At 46.8% G+C, this 17420-nt stretch overlaps 1 protein-coding gene across 4 annotated transcripts in view; it reads left to right on the top strand.

Annotated features, from left to right (window-relative positions):
- ELFN1 (extracellular leucine rich repeat and fibronectin type III domain containing 1) overlaps nt 1–17420 on the top strand; it is a 507720-nt gene that overhangs the window by 265902 nt on the left and 224398 nt on the right. For 3 of the 4 annotated variants that reach the window (XM_083153062.1, XM_083153063.1, XM_083153064.1), the window contains exon 4: nt 17235–17407. The exons of the other annotated variant lie outside the window; for it this stretch is intronic. The gene's annotated coding sequence lies outside the window, so the exon portion shown is untranslated. The remainder of the gene's footprint in view (nt 1–17234; nt 17408–17420) is intronic. 4 annotated transcript variants of the gene reach the window in all.

Genomic DNA, 17420 nt, shown 5'->3' with positions numbered 1-17420 from the left:
TCCACTTCTCCACTGTTTTGAATGCTGATATACTGGGGGCAGGGCTTGATGATGGCCCCTCCCTCAAAATGCAACAGAGAGTCTCCTCTACAGGCTTCACCTGGAGAGGAAAGACTTAAGGCCCATACACACTGGGCGATTTTGAGCTGAAAGCCTCTCAAAGCACCCAGTTTGAGCTGCTTTCAGCTCAAAGCCGCCAGTGTGTACAGCCCGGTGATGAGCAGTGAGTGTGGTGCACGCTCCCGCATCATCACCGGGAAAGCCGCTCACCTGATGGTATTACCAGCAGATGAACGGCTTCGGGAACTGCTTTGCATAGCGCTGCGCTATTGAGCACTCTGCCAGTTGGTGTAGCTTATCTTGCATGATTTTGCACAAGAAATTAACACATGCACATGCAACAGTAGCGCACGCAGGGGTGGTTTCTGAGTACCCAGAACCCCCCCCCCCCCCCCCCCCCAGGAGGCTAAGGACCCTAGGCTGAATTTTTTTAAAAAAATCTGCCCTTGGGAACCAGAGATATCTGACTTCAAAGCAGTGGTCCCCATCCAAGCCTGTTAATTGCTCTTCCCAGTCAGATATTTCGGGTAACATTCTATGGGATGAGAGTTTTTCGCACGTCAGTTTTTCGCCCATTATCGCACTTTTTTCAAATCGCATTTTTGCCTTGGATTCGCATATTTAATGAGGTGCGTGTTCCGGCAAGAAAAGTGTGATTGAGTGCGATAATGGGCGAATTTTCGGTAGGAAAATGTGTGAATTTGAGCTTATGTGCGATTTTGGGTTTGTATAAAAAAAATTGCGTGGGGTCCCCCCTCCTGAGCATAACCAGCCCCGGTCTCATTGAGCCGGACCTGGTTCCAGAAATACGGGGGACAAAAAGCGTAGGGGTCCCCCGTATTTCTGAAACCAGCCCCGGACTCTTGGACCAGTCCTGGTTCCAAAAATACGGGAGACAAAAAATCTGGGGGTCCCCTGTATTTTGAAACCAGCACCGGGCTCCAACAGCCCGCAGTGTCATGCCACAAGCGGGGGACACTTTTTACATAAGGTCCCCCGGCCGTACCATGAGCACCGTGGCTGGTCAGCCTTGGACGGGGTACCTGGAGGAGCGGGGACTCCCCCAATAAAGGGGCCCTAACGGCGGGGGGGCGCCCATACCCACCCCCCGCCGCCCCGTCGAGCACCCCCCCACCCCCCCCCCCCCCCACCGCCCATGCTAACCCCCTCCCCCGCAGTCTTACCTATCGCGCTGGTCCCGGCGGCTCCGTCCGTTCATCTGCTGAGGACCACCACAAAATGGCCGCCCCCGTACAGCAGACAGTTTCAGAGAACTGTTTGCTATATGGGGGCGGCCATTTTGTTGTGGTCCTCATCGGAAGAACGGAGCCGACGGGACCAGCAAGTTACGTAAGTCTGCAGGGGATTGGGGGGGGGGTAACTATACCACCGCAGCCCCCGGCGCCCCCACATGCACAGCGCCCCCCCGCGGTGGCGGGGGCTGTGGTGCTATAGTTACGCCCCTGACCCCCTACCACCTGCGGGACATCAAAGCTTCCCCCACTCCTACCGCTGGAGGATCGGTAGGTGCCCCAATACATTACTATGCCCAGGGGTCTACACTGCTGTTGATGCCCCTGTATGTATATATTATATATATATGTGTGTGTGTGTATATATATATATATATATATATATATTTATTATTATTATTATTTATATACATTTGGTCTATCTATAATACTTTAAATGACCCGGCATATACTGGGTCACATAAGGGTCCATCTCCGTGCTTTGCTCCGCCCCTCTGGAAACCCCCTTCTGAAAATCCTGTGTTTGCCCCTGTGCAGATCTTCATGTCTTTTGATAGAAGACCTAATTAATTTGTGGGTAAAAAAGGGGGTCCCCAGCATACCTCCCAACTGTCCAAATTTTCATGGACAGTCCTGTTTTTGGGGAATGTCCCACATCCCACTTGCAGCCAGCAGTGTCCCGTGCTGCGCTGTGTACACACTGGGCCCAATTTAGATGTGGTCGCAACTTTGATGGCATTGCAACTAAGATATTATAATCAGACTGCACATGTATCATGACACACCAAGGTACCTTTGCAATGCCACTTGCAGTGAGGAATCAGATGCAGAGTTATGGACAGGTAGAGGCCATTTGGTGGAAGGTAATGTGAAGTGTCTGCAAAAACGTAGGAGTGTTGGGACTGTTTTGGAAGCATGCAGGGCCGGCTCTACCACTAGGCAGCTTTAGGCAGCTGCCTAGGGCACCAGGATCTAGGGGGGCACCACCAAGTCTGCCTAGCAAAAAATCAAGGATGTCTGTGAGGATCCTTGTTGTACTTAATGCAGGTGGTTGCTGTGGAACCTCTACGATCTCACCTCCATACTTCCTCTTGAGGCATACTTTACTATTTTGCTGCCTTCTCTTCCTGTACTCTGTTGTGGGTGGCAAAGGGGAGGGTGCTGGGGGCCTCCAGAGAAAGCAGGGGTCTTTCCCACCTACCTGAGGGGCTGGGAAGACCACTCAATTTTGGGAGGCTCCCTGCCATTCCAGAATGTTAGGCAAGTATGCATTGATGTTGGAATATGGTTATTGGTGGCATTATGGGGGGGGGGGGGGGGGGGGGGAGTGGCAGTAGGTTGTAGTTTTGCCTAGGGTGATGAGAAGCCTTACACCGGCCCTGGAAGCATGTCTTGGTGTGCCACTGAAATCTTACATGCAGAAACATGTTGCCGGAAACGCAGCTCCCAGCTATTCTGTGCGGCCATTGAGGGAGACAATGTCCTTCGCAATTGTGATGCAATTGCTGTGAAGTACCCAGTTGCTGAGCACGATGCGGTACTTATGTATTATCTGGACTCCCATGTTAAATGCACCCAATTTTTTCATACCCCTACTATCCCACTACGCATGGAGTTGATTTTATATAGTGTGGCGAGCGCAGCGAGCCCCGCGATGGGACACGGTCTCATAAGAAAAACGGGAGCCCAGATATTACATAAGTACCCACGATGCATTGACTTTGGTGGGTGTTTCTGTCTACACTTGCGTTGCCTCCTTGTTCCGTCACTAATAAGTATAACTGCTGCGAATTTCCATCATATTGGATCATTGCACAGTTCCCATTAGGAGCAGACACGTTTAATGTTCCGTATCCCAAATCATAGAAAACACACATTGTTCAAGCACTTAGGGAGGGATCCTACAAGAATGGAGAAATTGAAAAATGTTCTTAAAAATGTCTCAAATAGAACAAGGCCCCATTCTGTTCATCTTGTATCTGCTGAGGATTTACAACAATCATTATCTGATTACAAAGGCATTTCTCCCTGCTTTCTTAAACACTGAGACTTTTTATAACTGTTTGCTATTTTCTCCAGGACTGTTTTCAACTATTTGTAATGTGGATTCTGTTTCCATCATAAAAGGAATGTTAAAAATGTTAGGCTGCATTCTGTGAAGAGATGTATTAAAGTGTTAACAACAACAAGCTGAAATGTCACATTGTAGAATATAGGAGGACGTGGCATTGTAACTTTATATGGTACTTGTGTAGTTTCACGGCGGCAGTTACGTAGTCAGTGTAGTGTCCCTGTCAGAATCAGTGTAGTGTTCCCGCAGCCAGTGTAGTCAGCGTAGTGTCCCTGTCAGACTCAGTGTAGTGTTCCCGCAGCCAGTGTACAGTGGCGGAACTACCATGGGTGCAGGGGGTGCAGCTGCTATGGGGCCCGGCGGATAGGGGGGCCCGACGGACAGCAGGCACACCCCTGCACCATGCTTAGTATTTTATTTTGTAAGAGTGCCGCGGCAGCCTGTAGGAAGGCTCGCGGGATAGTAGAGCCTGGAGAGCGGGGGTGGGGGGTCCACCGTGCCAGGCAGGCCCGGGACTATGAAAGAGATGCACCCACGCTGCCTGCTATGAGGGAGTCTCTGACCTTTGGCACGGCAGTGTGCGGCAAGGGAAGACTCCTACCAGTGACGTGCGCGGAGGTGGCTGTGTCCAGAGAGGCACAGCCCGCCGTCAGCTGCCGCAGATACCCCCGCCGATGATACCCCTCGATACCCCCCTCCCCCCGCTGGCTGCCGCAGATACCCCCCGCCCCCGCCGGCTGCCACAGATACTCTCCGCTGGCTGATGATGATACCCCCCGCCCTCTGCTGATGATACCCCCCACCGGCTGCCGCAGATAACCCAGCCCCCTGCTGATGATACCCCCCCACCGGCTGCCGCAGATAACCCCCGCCCCCTTGTAAACTTGTAGAGAAAACACAGCTGCATTTTGAATTTGCCGCTATCTATATACTAATCATTGACCGGCAGTCGCTCCTGATTGGCTGATGGTCCGTGAGAGCTCTGATTTGCTTCAGGAGAGCGGCAAATTCAAAATGCCACTGCGCTTTCTCTACAAGTTTGGCTTCCAGTCCCAAATCTGCTCGACTGTCTCAGAGTCCTAGAAGCAGCAGTCTCCTGCATCTCTGGAGCTTTATATATTGATCCACAGTCTCCTGCCATGCCTGTCTTTGGGCCTGAGCAGGGCCGGACTGGCCATCTGGCACTTCTGGCAAATGCCAGAAGGGCCGATGGCCTTGTGGGCCGATTTTAGCTGCACTGCAGTAGCCATAGTGCTGCTGAAGCCTCCTGGGCTTCACTGTGCGCTGCGCTGCATGGCGTCCCCCCCGCGCGCATCATTAGCATATTGACGGCATCATAGGCGTGCGCACGGGGGTGCACAGGCACCTACTGATGACGCGCCGCCGCCCCCTGCCCTACGCTGGCCGGATGCTGCCCGGATACTGCCCGGCGCCTCCTTCCGCCCCTCTGCGCGGCAGCTAATACATTGTTCCTCCTCTGCCCAGCCGCACGAGGAGCTCCTTCCCCCCGCCGTCCATCACCTCCATACAGTGGCAGGCTGGGCAGAGTGCCAAGTGCCCGCAGGTCATTGCTGTTATGCAGCACCGGGGCCGTAGCTGTACTGTGGGAAGGATCCTCTGCCTGCTTCCCGGCTGTCAATGTCAGTCACTCTACCGCAGTAGGGCTGCTGCTGGACACAGTGGGCTGCTCTGTGAGGGAGCAGACCATAACAGACCATGGAGGGAGGAAGAGCTGTCAGTTTGTTGTGATCACTGTCTGTATCTGGCTGGCCTGTTGGTGCAGAGACAGCAGCCTTTGCACAGTACACACTCAGTACTGCTCCCGCTGCCCTGGAAACAGAGGAAGGTGACAAGGACAAGAGTGCCTGATGCTGTGCTCTCAGAGTAAGCATTCTATTTCTGCATTTAAAGTTTCAGGTCCTAGTTTAAGTATACTTTATATGGGGTCCTTTTATTAGGATTTGAGGCATTACAGTGTGTGGTATAATGTGTAATGGGCATTAGGGCATGTGGTATACTATGGCTGTGTGACATGTAAAAGGCATTGCGGTGTAAAGTTTTGGCGCGTACTGTCATTGTCCCTATTTTACAAAAATTTGTCAAGCTGTGGCATAATGTGTAATGGGCATTAAGGTGTGTGTCATAATATGTAATGGGCAATATAGTGTGCAGCAATGTGTAATGGCATAATAGTGTGTTCCATAATGTGTAATGGGCATAACGGTTTGTTCCATAATGTGTAATGCCTCCTTTTTGTGATGCCACGCCTCCTTTCCATGAGGCCACACCCCCTTTTCACTGCGCGGCTTCGCCGCGCAAGGGTTCCGCCTACTAATGGTGGGCCTGTGTGCTCAAAATGCCAGGGCCGATTTTTGGTCCCAGTCCGGCCCTGGGCCTGAGACACCAGTCTCAATTGTCCACCTCCTGATGGTGGCCCTGCAGCAGCATGCCCGCCTGCCCCCCCCCACTCCTGCTATTGTTGCATGAGTAAATGGACTCCCATGCTCCCACATGTACTGCCCAGCAGGAACGCGATAGTCCACAGGCCTCTCGTAATTCTGCATCTGTGAAGCAGAGAGGAGCAGTGTGGAACAGAAGAAGAAAGAAGAAGGGTAAGTTTGTAATTGCTTTATGAGGCAGAAGGACGCTGTAGGGTGTGTCGCATAACGTGTAATGGGCTTTGTGGTGTGTTCCATATTGTGTAATGTGCTTGCCGGTGTGTTCCATATTGTTTAATGGACTGTGCGGTGTGTTCCAAATTGTGTAATGGGCTTTGCGGTGTGTCACGTAACGTGTAATGGGCTTTGCGGTGTGCTGCATAACGTGTAATGGGCTTTGCGGTGTGTCGCATAATGTGTAATGGGTGTGTCGCATAATGTGTAATGGGCTTTGCGGTGTGTGGTATAATGTGTGAGGGACATTTCCTTTTGAAGTGGGGCCACACACCTTTTTTTTTTTTTTAAATGTGTGCGTTCTTTATTTTTAAAATATCTATTGGAGGTGCACATTTTTACTGTTCGCACTACTGGTGCGCACTTGTAGAGACCTGAGTTGGGGGGGGGAGCCCATTATAAATTTTTGCTATGGGGCCCACAAAGTTCTAGTTACGCCCCTTCCAGTGTAGTCAGCATAGTGTCCCTGTCAGAATCAGCGTAGTGTTCAGAATATGGGTGGAAGTGGTAATGTAAAGTTATAGAACATAAGAGGAGGTAATGATGTAAAGTGACAAAATACAGTATATAAGGATGTATTGATGAAACATTGCAGAATGACAGACAGGTGACATGAGGTGCTGGTAAGGAGACCTGAGGCAAGAAGTGAGCATGGCAGAGATGGTCAGAACATGAGGCAGCAGGTAGAGAGAATGGACAAAGTAGTCCTCTCCCTCCTCCTATTCTCCTCTGTAATGTAACATTACAGAGTATAGGAGGAAGTGTTTATGTAACGTTACAGAATATAGGAGGAAGTGGTGATGTAACGTTAGAGTATAGGAGGAAGTGTTTATGTAACGTTACAGAATATAGGAGGAAGTGGTGATGTAACGTTAGAGAGTATAGGAGGAAGTGGTGATGTAACGTTAGAGTATAGGAGGAAGTGGTGATGTAACATTAGAGAGTATAGGAGGAAGTGGTGATGTAATGTTAGAGAGGGTACTCTTTACCTAGATGGGCGCCCGTCGTGGTGATCGCGGGTACATTTATGTCTGGCCGCGACGCGACCGACGCGATGCCCGCGATTTCCCATTGAAACCCATGTTAAACATGGAAATTGTGTCGGTCGCGTCGCGGCCGGCCATAAATGTACCCGCGATGCCCGCGACGCGATGCTCCCGATTTGCCATAGGAATCAATGTTAAAAGGCCCGATGGACACGATTTTACTGTTAAATGCCTCAATGGACCCGATTTGGCCATAGGAATCAATGTTAAATGGGCCACAGAGCCCAAATAAGCACAATTAACCCTTAAATGTCCCCCCAAATTTTTAACGCCACCCCACGATCCACGCCAACCCGAAGCGTGGCGAGCGCAGCGAGCCCGCGAGGGGCGGCGGTACGCGTCCTCCGACCTTTTCATGCCCTACTATCCACTAGGGCGTGGAGTGAGAATAGAATAGTGTGGCGAGCGCAGCAAGCCACCGAGCCCGAAGCGTGGCGAGCGCAGCGAGCCCCGCGAGGGGACGCGGATACTTTCACAGTTATACGCGTCCCCTCGCGGGCTTCACAGGTGTCCGTGGCGATGCAGACACCTGTGAAGCCCGCGAGGGGACGCGTCTACCTGTGAAGGTATCCGCGTCCCCTCGCGGGGCTCGCTGCGCTCGCCACGCTTCGGGCTCGGTGGCTCGCTGCGCTCGCCACACTATTCTATTCTCACTCCACGCCCTAGTGGATAGTAGGGCATGAAAAGGTCGGAGGACGCGTACCGCCGCCCCTCGCGGGCTCGCTGCGCTCGCCACGCTTCGGGTTGGCGTGGATCGCGGGGTGGCGTTAAAAATGTGGGGGGACATTTAAGGGTTAATTGTGCCTATTTGGGCTCTGTAGCCCATTTAACATTGATTCCTATGGGCAAATCGCGGGCATTGAGGCATTTTACATGAAAATCGCGCTCAATCAGCCTTTTTAACATTGTTCCGTATGGGAAAATCGCGGTCATCGCGGGTAGCAGATTTTTAGGTACTTATGTAGTATCTGGGCTGCCGATTTTTTGATTGTATGCCTTAAGTTAAGGCATACAATCAGATGCGATGCGATGCGATATCGCATCGCATCGCATACGACCATGCGATGCGATGCGATGCGATGACCCGATTTTACCATAGGATTCAATGTTAAAATGGACTGAGTCCATTTTAACATGGAATTCAATGGGAAAAAGGGGTCCTTTTCATACCCCTACTATCCAAGTGGGCATGGAGTTGGATATAAACCTGTGGCGAGCGTAGCGAGCCACCGAGCCCGAAGCGTGGCGAGCGAAGCGAGCCCCGCGAGGGGACGGTATTCTGTGTCCCCTCGCGGGGCTCGCTACGCTCGCCACGCTTCGGGCTCGGTGGCTCGCTACGCTCGCCACAGGTTTATATCCAACTCCATGCCCACTTGGATAGTAGGGGTATGAAAAGGACCCCTTTTCCCATTGAATTCTATGTTAAAATGGACAGAGTCCATTTTAACATTGAATCCTATGGAAAAATCGGGTCCATCGCATCGCATCGCATCGCATGCGATATGGTCGGGTGCGATGCGATGCGATGGACCCGATTTCAAAATCGGCAGCCCAGTTACTACATAAGTACCGATTTTTATGTACCCGCGATTTACCCGCGATGCCCGCGATGACCGCGATTTTTACCCCCGACGCCCGCGATTTCAATCGCGGGCGCCCATCTAGGTAAAGAGTACCTTAGAGAGTATAGGAGGAAGTGGTGATGTAACATTACAGAGTATCAGAGGGCGTTATGATGCAAGATTATAGAGTATAGAGTAGAAAGGACAATGTTAAAACTTTTCCTCCATTGAATAAAGCCATAGACTTTTTACTGTACTTTATGCCACTGTGGCTCTGCTGATGATGTTCTCTATACTCCTGAGTAGATTTCTAATCTTGTCCGCTTTCTTGCAGCAAAGGACACAAGTCAGTGATAACATGGCACCAGGCACGTAAAGTTGCATTGTGCTTGATACAGAGATTATCTGTCTCCCATAGATCTGTAACATACTAGTATCGAGCCTCCGGAGTAAGTGACTTTTTAGGCTTGACTTTGTAGTGAAAAATATCTACTGTAATTATTTTCTTTGGGATAACGGTGGCTATGTGCCCAGCGCGTATCCTCAAATCTCATGTCAGAAGGAGATAATTAGTTACATTTCAGTGTTCTCTTCTCATTGTACTCCGGTGCGGGCATTCATATATGCATGGATATTATTAACTAGAGCTTACCGGGAGTCAAGACACTGCACTCCATACCCAGAGTACACCATGCCTGCTGCGCAGACCATAGGACACCGCACTGCCCAACATGACCTCTACAGTATTATGAAGTGATTTTACTGGATTGTATTTTCATACAATTGCTACCAAAAAGATCAGAATAAAAAGATGTATAAAAAAAAACCTCTGAACATTATCTGTTCAGAAGAATTTGACTTGTGGAGAAACCACTGCACTAAAAATGGTCTTTTGCCTATATAATCCGATTTTATTCTTTAAAGTGAACAAAACTAAGGTTTGTTAAATATACAGAAGAACCGAGAACCCCCAAATCTAAAACACAAGGCAGACACCAGGAAAAGTATTTAAGAGAGAGATTCTTAAAATATCAAAATATAAACTGATCTTAGTACAAATAAATACAAATACAGCCAAGGCAATGAATTGAAGTTTAGTTAAATATTGCACCCCAAAAAAAGAACAGTCTCTGTGAGCGGCGCCGGCATTTTAGTGGATATTTTGAGTATCCCTCAAAGCAACGTTTGAACTCAAAGGTTATGGTGGAAAACGACGTAATAAGCTGGAACACAATACGTCAACTATAATACAAGAGTGGTTTAAACCGTGGCCATTGCTGCAGGCAACGATAGTGGCCCTTGTTCCAAATAAACAGTGCAATGTCAAGAATAGAGATGGGCAAAACGGGTCACTAAAAAGAGCTGGGATCGAGTGATCGATCCGTGAAAAGAACCGGATCTTTTAGACGAATCATCAACTTGCTTTGAAAAAAGGGGTAATTTGATCATAACAAAGCATAATTTGTTTTACAACAATTTTTGCCATAAACGGTAAAATCATCATTTTTTTTACACTTTTATTTATTTTTTTTAACAGTGAGCTGAACAAATAAGAACATACATAAAACACTCGGTGGTTGGGTGAAGAATCGCCATCGATGGTAACCATCGATGGCGTTGGCACCGATGACCATCCCTAGCAGCAGTAGCAGCCTTGTTATTCTTTCTTTCACTTGAAGTCCCAGCACTGAGCTCAGTCTTCAGAGTTAGTACATCTCAGCTGCCACAGGTGGCAGTGCTGAGCTCAGGCTAATGCATTGTAATGAAAAACGAAACTGAAAGTAAAAGAATGACGGTTCACCTTTTTGGGATCGGCGGCTCACTCACTCTTTTATGGGCTCCGTCCAAAAGAACTGTTTCGTTCACGAACGACCCATCTCTAGTCAAGAACACTTCATGTAAACACTTCAATATATTATTAAATGAGCTCAATACCATTGTACTTCACAGTAATACCATTGTATTTAATGATACTTCTGGTACTTCAGTAAGTTCTTCAGTAAATTGTTACATTATCATGTAATAACCGAAAAATACATGTGATTGTAATAATTCAAGAAATTTCACAATATATCCTAAATAACATTTACAGACAATAATGCAATGTAAGGCAAACAATAATCACAGTAATGCTGGGTACATACCAGAACAATTTGGGCTCAATTCCCCCAATTTTGACACATCTTATGACCGATTGTATGTAAATAGAGCAGAATTGTGCATGTTTTCAATGCGATTTCGATCCAATGCCTGTCCCCGCCGGCCTTTTGGTCGCTTTGGAGATTTTGGGGGTGATTCTGATTGGTTTGCAAAAGAAAACTCCTTTATTGGACAAAACCATATGCACTGCAGGTGGGGCAGATGTAACATGTGCAGAGAGAGTTAGATTTGGGTGAGTTATTTTGTTTCTGTGCAGAGTAAATACTGGCTGCTTTATTCTTACACTTTCAGTTTGAACACACCCCACCCATATGTAACTCTGTCTGCACATGTTACATCTGCCCCACCTGCAGTGCTGCATGGTTTTGTCCATTAAAGAAGGAGTTTGCTTTAGCAAACCAACCAGTATAACCCCCTTTACCTGCTGCACTAAAGATTTATCATCTACACTTGATTGGGTACAGATCGTGTGCAGATCGTGTACTCCAACAGATCGTGCGACCATCTTACGGTTGTTTTATGATCATTGCACGATCATGGTCGTTCTGGTGTGTACCCTATATAAATCTGGCAGTGCTATAAGTGCAATAAGTGCCATACAGTTTCATAGGCTCCAACTGTACCGATTTAGCCGGCACAGTACCGTTTTTTAACGGTCTGTACCGGCTAAAATCAACTGTACCGATTGTACCGGTTTTTGATGCAGGCGGCTCCCCTTCATTATATAGCAGCAGTTCCCCTTCACCCACCCTGTCTGCGCTCAGTGGCTGTGTTGTGTGGGAATGGAGGCAGAGCTATAAGGAGGTGAGGGAAACCTGGAGGAGGAGCGCTACCTGGGCTGGGGGTCGTGCATCCTATTAAACTCCCCACACCGGGTCTATCATCACTGGCCCGAGTACTGCCTTCACTTCACTCACTGTAGGAGCTGCTGCTGGATGAACATTAGTGTCCACACCCCTTATACCAGTGGACACGCCCCCATGACCATGGCCACACCCCCTGCTACGCTTTTAATTAGCAAATTGTTGGAGGGTATGCAGTTTCCTAATCTTTTGCAAGATAAATCCTGATATATGATAGATTAACCTCAGAGTCCTTCCTGGCTAGACCTTAAGTCTCATAAAAGTGGGGGTTAGTAGGCAACTGTATGTTAGAAGACTCAGTATTGACTGAGTGTCTCTATAAGTAGTTACACTGGGCATAACACCTGAACAGACCTATTCCATTTTGTTTCCGCACCTCATGAAGTTTTTGATCAGCGTCTCCCTGTAGCCGTACTCCTTGTACTTCTCTCTGCAGCCGATAACCAACTTCCTGTTCTCAGCACCTGTGATTGCAGCACCCACTCAGCTTTTCTTATCGGTAGCTAGGGTTCTCTAGATCCCATGGACATCAGCAGGGGCATGAACAGAACGTTGTGGGTACCCTAGCAACATTTTGAAGGAGCCCCTGGCTCATTGCTTCAAGACAGACACCTCTCCGAAGCAGTTGTTTATTTTATACCGCATGATAATGACCTAGTTCATTCTGAACCATAGTCGTGCCTTAGATAGTGTTATGCCCCGTAGTAGTGCCATAATTTATTTTATGAACCACAGTAGTGCCCTAGTTTATTATGTCACATTGTAGGGTTCCCAGTACACATTGTGCCACAAAGCAGATTATTTACTAAAATGAGAGTTATATTGCAAATAGGATGTTGCTATGGGCAACCAATTAGAAACTATCTATTATCTTCTCGAAGATGCTAAATAAATAAGTGTACTCTGATTGGGTGCTATAGGCAACATTCCATCTTCCATAGAACTCCCATCTTGGTAAATAAACCCAAAAGTATCCCCATCTCATGTTATGACATATTACAGTGCCCCTTATTCATATTATGCCACAGTATTATGTCACTAGTACTTCCCTTTTATATTGTGCCACAATACAGTGCCGTCAGCGCCTACACTTCATTTTATGTACACACTACACAATTTCCATATATATGTAAATCAACTGTGGGCCTAAAATATATAATTTAACATGCAACAAAATTCTACTTTTTGCTTGGTTGAAACCTGTAAATACCAGACTCCATCCGACCTGAAAGGTACATTACAGAACCTTTAAATCCGTGTAATAGAGGTGCTGAGTGCTGTTATTGTAAAATGTTTTATATATAAAAGCAAATACATTTTACAGCTGTATTTAACATCATTTAGAAAATTACCTTTATGTTATTTTTCTGTTAGTGTTTTGTGGATACATTTTAGTAATGACAGTAATTATTATACGGCTTTTAATATACTTACAGCCAAGAAGCAATAAATTCTCCTGACGCAGGTACCGTAGGGAACACACTCTGTGTCTTCAAACAAACACATCTTGAAAGAAAATTAGAATAAAAAATAAAAAAAAGGTGATATGAAAGGAGGCTTTGCAAGAATCCTGAAAACATATTTGAGAAACAGTATATCATTTATTGGAACTTTTTGTTTGCATTGGGATTAGTCTTTTGGTGACGGTAATGGTGTTTACTGAAAGGGGGAATGGCACAGTGCCACCGTGCATGTCACTTTGTATAAGAACCTTGTCATAATAACAACACTCCCTACCCACAGACACACCAATATTAGCAGTAAGGTGGTGAGGCACTGATAGCAGTCTGCAGGACACGTCTTGCCCCCCCCCCCCCCCCCCCGCCCCAAAAAAAAAAGATTTCACCCATCGGTGAAGGTTTCTGGGTACTCTGTACAACTGCTGCTGCCTTGGGTTGGGGTACATTTAAAATACACAGATGAATAGTTTAGAGATTTGTCTCCAAAATCAAATCTGAATAACAGTGTAAAAACTGTTCAGCATGTGTGGGCTACATGCAAAAGCAGCCAGTATTTACCCTGCATGCAAAAAGGTGCATATATTTGCAGGGATACTGTATGGTTAAGATGTCGGCTGTTGGGACCCTGGCAGTTAGAATACCAATGCTAGTATCCTGACTTGCGCCATGAAGACCGGTGCCATTATCCCAACATCAATTAGGAGAATCCTGATTGACAGTTTAGGATGTACAGTATTTTGAGGTGGATCAAGATGTAGGTGGGGGGGATTAGGTTGTGGATAGGTAGGGTTAGAGTTAGAGGAGTGGGCAAAGGGGAGCTAGTATTTTACCGGACCCATTGGGATTCCATCTATTGGGATGCTGGCGTCAGTATTCTGACTGCCGGCATCCCGTCTGCCAGTCATCCATATGTGCTTCTATTCTGACCCCTTGCATATCAACATGGTTTGTTCCAGGTCTCACAATTACTTGTTGTATTGTTTTGCTTCCAACTTAGTATCAGTTGCAATGTATACAATGTTCCTGGGGACCCATGAAAATAGTGCATATGTTACCGGCAATGTGTGAAAGTCGTCAATGTATACAATACCTAGGCATTGTATACATTGCCTTAAAAGCGGTCGGTAAAGTATGATATGATGATCATTAAACACATGTCCTAGGTATTCTCTACTTGTAATTCTTTACAATGCCTATGTATTGTATGTAATGCCTAGGTAAAGTGTTTAAGGAATGGGCCAAAAACCCAAGTTTCACACTTGTCTAAAAACCTTCGGCATTCGATACAATGCCTAGGGATTTTATACATCGCCGAAGTTTCACGCATTGCTGGTAACACGTATACAAAAGGCATCTAAAGAACGTTAATTATCAATATACTAAATATTAGGAGATAGTTGAAGAAGTACATCACCCAAACAAAACACTTAATTTATATGGCTGAACTATATATTTCTGATTGACCGAGGATTTCTGGACTGTACATTGCTCCCAGTGCTAGAGCCCAGGTACCTACTCAATACTTTCAGGCAGGAAAGAAGTGTTCTGGGTCCATCGCTTTCCTCTTGATCGATGCTTGCATGAGACTTCTGACTTAACAGAAGAACTTCATGACGCGCATGCTTGGGGCACAATGTTATTTGCTTTACATTGTCTTTTAATAACCTTTGCGAAAGTTCTTGGAGCTGGTATGTTATACAGATAGGTCTTTAAGTGTGAGCAGACTCCAGAGACTAGTCCTTAGGCATTTACAAATACATGTATCCTCTCACTTCTACAAGACAACAAATGGCAGCCGATGTGGAAATCAGATTATCGGAAAAACAGTTTTGCAAGGTCTAGGGCATAGAAAGAGCAGAACGGCAATACTGTAGGTAGGGAACAGCCGAACCAGTGTTCACTTTTGATGGTATTCTGTATTGAATACAACGTGTTATTGTTACCAGTTTTGTCTAGCTTGTACTAGTCTTGTCCCCCATCTTTTGCTGCAGGAACCTTCTCATTTTATCCTATAGTGATACTGTACCTGAATTACCTGTACCTGGCTTCGGGCATGTCCCTGACAGGTGGCTCATCTAATTTTTAATCACCCCCTTCTTTTGATTATGATACAGTCAAAATTAAAGGCCCATACACAATGGGCAACTTTGAGCTCAAAGGTATTGTACAGTGTGTACAGCTTCTGCATCATGGCCATCCACCGGTGCCGCTCATCTGTTGGTTTTACAGGTTGAGTATCCCTTATCCAAAATGCTCGGGATCACAAGCATTTTGGATACGGGATTTTTGCAGATTTTGGAATATTCTTTTTTTAATACCTACCTGGTCTCCTGGCAGTGCCTAGTGGTCCCCAAAATATCCACAGTGTCGCCTGGTGTCCACGGCAGCCATCTGAATCCTCTCCAGCAGCATCCCTGGTCCCAAGGACGCATTGCGGGGGTGCGCTGGTGACGTCACTGACACACCCGTGCAATGCATCCTTGGGACCGGGGATGCCGCTGAAGAGGATTCCGTTGGCCACCTTGGACACCAGGGATCGAGGTAAGTAAGACATACAGATAAGGGAGACTCAACTGTACCAGCTTTCCTGCTATGGAAAGTCATCCACCCTGTGAAATCCCTGGCCAGGGGAGAAAAAATCGCTCATTGTGTATGCACTAAGCAATTTTCAGGCGATTTTAAGATCATCGCTTTCCATACACGCTGGGCAAAATCACCCAGCTTATATGGACCTTAAGCTGCACAGCAGATGTGATTGTTACTTATCAAAAATATGGCAAACGTTTATCAGTTTATAGCCCCCTCTACTGTCATCTGTGTATCACTATATTGTTGTCTCTCCTGGTATCTGTGTATCACTATATTGTCATCTCTCCTAGCATCCGTGTATCACTGATTCACACCCGTCTCCTGGAATCTGTGTATCACTGTATCACCCCGTCTCCTGGCATCTGTGCATCACTGTATCACCCCGTCTCCTGGCTTCTGTGTATCACTGTATCACCCCGTCTCCTGGCATCTGTTTATCACTGTATCAAACTCTCTCCTGGCATCTGTGTATCACTGTATCACCCCGTCTCCTGGCATCTGTGTATCACTGTATCACCCCATCTCCTGGCATCTGTTTATCACTGTATCACCCTCTCTCCTGGCATCTGTGTATCACTGTATCACCCCGTCTCCTGGCATCTGTGTATCACTGTATCACCCCGTCTCCTGGCATCTGTTTATCACTGTATCAAACTCTCTCCTGGCATCTGTGTATCACTGTATCACCCCGTCTCCTGGCATCTGTGTATCACTGTATCACCCCATCTCCTGGCATCTGTTTATCACTGTATCACCCTCTCTCCTGGCATCTGTGTATCACTGTATCACCCCGTCTCCTGACATCTGTGTATCACTGTATCACCCCGTCTCCTGGCATCTGTGTATCACTGTATCACCCCATCTCCTGGCTTCTGTGTATCACTGTATAACCCTATCTCCTGGCTTCTGTGTATCACTGTATCACCCTATCTCCTGGCTTCTGTGTATCACTGTATCATCCCGTCTCCTGGCACCTGTGTATCACTGTATCACCCTATCTCCTGGATTCTGTGTATCACTGTATCACACTCTCTCCTGGCATCTGTGTATCCCTGTATCGTCCTGTCTCCTGGCATCTGTGTATCAGTATACAGCCCTTTTTCTGACACCTGTCCCAGATCAGAAATGCTATTCTCAGATGTATAATTCAGTGTTTTGAAGTGAGTCCCTCAAATCTCTTCCATCTCTTTGATTTATTTCTTACGTCTTGGCAGTGCACCTACTGTCCTAGTTGCCTGCTATCTCTCCTATTGTCAGATCCATCTGCCTGTTGTCTGATTAGATGTTTTGATGTCTGATAGTATTAATGTGGATGTACTATTCTGCATTACTCTTTAGTTGCCCTTCTATGGAGCTGCCTAATCCCCATTGCCCTGTGCAGTTCCTGCTAGCAGACCGCTGCAGAGAACAGTGATTATGGCTGTCCTAAGCCTAGCGAACAGTTTGATTTGCTAATACCCTGACATGATTATGTTTTTTGTCTCGTTTTATTTTGTAGTTGGCATTCTGGAGTTGGAGTTTTATCTGAGAAGGCTCTTAGACACTGTAGACTTCTCAACACAACAACAGACTCTTAAAGGAAGACTTTAATAATTGCCAGAAGGAATCATATTTAATATTGGAAGTATTATTTTGTAATACAGTATCTGCTAACAGAGCAACGTAAAAGAGGTAAACAAATACC

Source organism: Crinia signifera, chromosome 7 (genome assembly GCF_055691185.1).
Source record: "Crinia signifera chromosome 7, ASM5569118v1, whole genome shotgun sequence".
Taxonomy (NCBI): domain Eukaryota; kingdom Metazoa; phylum Chordata; class Amphibia; order Anura; family Myobatrachidae; genus Crinia; species Crinia signifera.
The sequence above is the reverse complement of the archived record's forward strand: the minus strand, read 5'-3'. Positions and strand labels throughout refer to the sequence as shown.